Here is a 3,990-nt window from a genome sequence, read left to right as displayed (position 1 = left end):
AGCTCTTCAGAAGGGATAGGCAAGGAAGGAGCTTCCTGAGCTCAGTACAGATAGCAGTGGATTAAGAAAAAACAGAAATAAAAAAATAATAAAAAATTAACACAATAATATTTTTTTATTTCTGTTCTTGTTTCTCTCATGCACTGAGATCAAGAACAGCTTTCCTCTGGACCCATACAGCTCAAAACTTTGATTTTAATGTGTGATCAGAGTTTTTCATGCAATCATAGTTTCTAGCACCTGCTGGTATAAGAAAAAGAGAAAGCTTTCTTCAGTTACTATAAAATTTGTATTAGAAATGTAGCAGTTGGCATCACCCATTCCAACTGGAGGTAAGTGTGGCTGATTTTAGCTTTTTAAAGTTGTCAGAGTGCCTAAAAAGCTTTGGAGGAAAAACCTCAACCCAAAAGTTTAATACAGGTGATTTAATGACGTTCAGAACCTCCGAAAACCTGATCTCTCCTTCAAGGAGGTGACAGTGGATTTCTGTGTCTAGCTTTAGGAAACTACATTTTTACATGAGATTTTTCAAGGGCATATTTTGAGTGCCTCCAAAACAGCTTATATTGTTGTTGCAACTTGTTTTATGTGGTGAACGGAACCTGTTGAAGCAGAACTCTTTGCAGGAGTAGAGTCACAGTGATTTCTTTTTTTTTCACAGGAATTTGTGTTCCCACAGGTATTTCAAATGTATTTACAGAAGCTCTCATCACACACAAAACCATCTCAGGTTTTACAGAAACCTAGTGACAAGCCTTAATATTCATGCCTGGATTACAACCATCAGAAAGTTCAGAGGCTTGCTGCTTCACAGAAATAGTGAGCCAGAGCCTCAGGTGCTATTAACTGCTACACTACTGAAATCATGCACATTTAGCAGAAAACACTAAGTTAAGGAGGTGCTTTTGGAGTCTGGATTCAGATCTGGGTATAAAATTGATGCAGCTCCATGTGGGAACAATTGATTCTGTAACTTTGCATAGCGTTCAACTTTCTAAACATTAAAATTTCAAACGTTAGAGTACAGCAACTTATAAGGTCACATTGTGGTTAGTCCTTGTGAAAAGCAAAAAAGAAAAAAAGGTGTGGTTACTACAGGTTGTAGTATATAATTTTGGTGGCACTCAAGCTCTGCCCAGGAAGTTACTTTCAAGAACAGGGCACAGAACATCAACACCTCATTTATAGGAAGTCAGGACTTAAATGTCTGTTGAGAAAAATACTTAAACCCTCTGATACAAGTTATAGCTACATCTAAGTAGTTTTGAAAAACAAATAAACCCAATATAGAAATGGGTTATTGAATATAGAAATTTACCCTACACTCCATTGCTGAGGAAGAATATAATTTTAATTTCTGTCCTTTACAGAAGAGACACAAGCATAGGTTAAAGCTTTAAGGGGTTGTCTGATGCACAGGTCTCATGTTATATCTGAACAGAAGAGGGGATTCCACCTGAAATGAATCAGGTACTAAATAGGTAAAAAAGCAAATACCCAAGAAAGCAAGAACAGAGAGGACTCACTGTCTCTTGGGCTGCTCTTCTGGAACCTTTCCAGGTCCACGCTGTGGGGTCTGCTGGGTTTCTGCGGGGGCTGGCCCAGCTTGAACAGTGGGGGCAAGGCCTTCCGCTTGGGGGTTCCTGAGCTCCTGTCCCCACCCTCTTTGTCTTGTGATCTACCTGATGGCCTATCTGAAGCAAGCGCTGTGTTTTTGTTTTAGAACTTAGGAGAAGAACCTGATTCTTCATGGCTGATTTTGGTGAGAAAGATGTTCTTGACAGCACTCACTCCCTTTTCTTCAGTCTTTTCCTCCATGTTTTTTGAGGTGCCTTGAGATGGGCTGGACCAGTGGCCAGTAGGCTTCAGAGACACATTAGAAAAATGACTGCCTGCAGCTTCTGCAGCACAGTTACTATTTTCATCCATTTCCTTTGCTGCTTTAAATGAGTGTATATTTGGTCTAGGGACTGATAGTCCTTTATCCAGAAAAATATTTTTATTAAAAGTGTTTTCATTGTGGGAGAGCTCATGGTTTAGAGAAGGTTTCTGTCCAAGAGGTGGTTTAGAGAAAGGAGGCTTGGGCTCATTTTCTTGTGTTGCAGACATGAAGTTTTCCTTAACTCCAGTTACTTTTGAAAATGCTGGTTTTGCCTCACTCTCCTGTGGTGCAAAATTCAAATTTGGTTTTGTTCCGAGGCTTTTTTTTCTTTCTCATGAGGAGCAGAGTTAAGGAATTTGTTCCCTGCAGGTTTTGGATACAGAGGCTTTGGCTCTTCTTTTACCAAGTCACTGGTTTTGGTGGGGGGGTTAGTGCATCCAGCTTTTCCATCATTTTCTCTGTTAGTTGCCTGAAGCTGAACCCCAAACCTTTGTGTCACTGATTTCAAATACAGGGGCCCACTGGTTTCAAATATGGGGGCTTTGGATCCTTCTCTGTCTTATCATCAGTTGAAGGCTTGACCCCCAGAGGAGGCTTAGGAGGAACAGGTTTGTTAAAGGTACTGGGTCCTGAAGGAGAAATTGCATTTCCTTGACTTGCAAATTTCTCAAGTGCTGCTTTCCTCGTCTGTAATCCCATATGGATAGATTGTCCTGGGACTTTTGAAGGGTTGACTGTTACCTGAAACATCCTCTGTGGGGCTGTTATCCATGTTAAATTTTGCCATGAGTGACTTCACATCTGCCTTGCCATCCTATGAGCATAAAGAAGAGAAAAAGAGCAGCAATGAGAAAGTCTCAGTTGCAATGTTCACACATACTGTACTTTAAAGAGTTTCCTGGTCTGAGGCTTGTAGTACTGCTGATTGGCTGTGGAGATATTGTAGCACATCTTCCTGTAGGGTTAGAGTAGCTGAGCATTTTGTTATGTCCTTGCTTTGGTTATACAATCTTTTAAAATTTTCAGTGCAGGTACTGCCTTTAGAGAGTGGTCATGCAGCTCCTTTTGTGCATACTATAATTTTTGTTTATTTCTGGTATTGGGAAATTAATACCTGATAAATATAAGAAAATACATACTACTTTAAAATTAAGGTATCCCTAAAAATATGAGTGTCCTGTGGTGAGAAGCATAGACTGTACTGGAACCTGGATTATGTACCAGACTAGTGTTATTCCTGCCAGCTCTTTGGAGAACTGCAAGTTCCGTTCTGAAAACAGAAATTCTTCTGGTTTGGGGTGTGTGTGTCAGTTTTTCTTTCCCTTCTCAGAAATTTTCTTCCCTGCTGCTCCCCCTGCCCTCGCTTTGTCCTTGTTTCTCTTCTCCATTTTGTATCTGAAAAAAAATGTGCATATGTGGATAGAAAATGAAAATATGTAAAGATGAAATGACAATCAATACACCCAGATACTGTCAAAGATATTTAACTTCTTGGGGGGGAGGGGGGAGTTGAACAATTCTAAGTGGATAAAACCCAGCTTCATTCAAAAATGTTTCAATTGGTCAGCCCTATTCAATACCTTTCAGGACCAGTCTTTAATATGAACTGAGAGCAAAAGCTCAATACAGTTGAATTCAGTACAATTACAACACAGCACAGTGAAGGATCGGGGCAATGGGGAGTAAGTTGTTCCTACTGCCCTGGGCTGGGGACACCTTTGGGTCTCAGGAGCCCTCAACAGAAGAGACTCCTTTCCCAGCCAACAGTGGTAGCAGAGGTGCAGCTACAGCAGATACGCTGGCGTATCTGATTCACAACTTGTCTTAAATGGGATCTGTTTTGTGTGGGGAAGTTAAAATATAAGATTAATGGTATAAAACAGGGATGTTATCACTAGGAAGGGCTCTGAATCATTTGTTTGGAAACAAAGAAGTATAACTACAAACAAAGCACAATAAATAAGGGTCTGAAAAAATTTTAGAAGCAGGTAGAAGAATGAACTGTGTCTTCACTTGGTATAGTTCAGCGGGTGTTCAGTTTTGTTTTTTTTTTACTTCATTAACAAGAGCTTCTGAACTGGGGTTCTGCTCCTTTTGCTTTCTGTTTG

The 3,990-nt window shown here is 40.2% G+C and overlaps 1 pseudogene; it reads right to left on the bottom strand.

Annotated features, from left to right (window-relative positions):
- Window positions 1–1,526: 1,526 nt before the first annotated feature.
- Window positions 1,527–2,669, bottom strand: LOC104624918 (annotated as a pseudogene).
- Window positions 2,670–3,990: the final 1,321 nt, after the last annotated feature.

This window comes from Phaethon lepturus, unplaced genomic scaffold, assembly GCF_000687285.1.
Source record: "Phaethon lepturus isolate BGI_N335 unplaced genomic scaffold, ASM68728v1 scaffold17270, whole genome shotgun sequence".
Taxonomy (NCBI): Eukaryota; Metazoa; Chordata; class Aves; order Phaethontiformes; family Phaethontidae; genus Phaethon; species Phaethon lepturus.
This window is presented reverse-complemented; position numbering and strand designations above follow the sequence as displayed.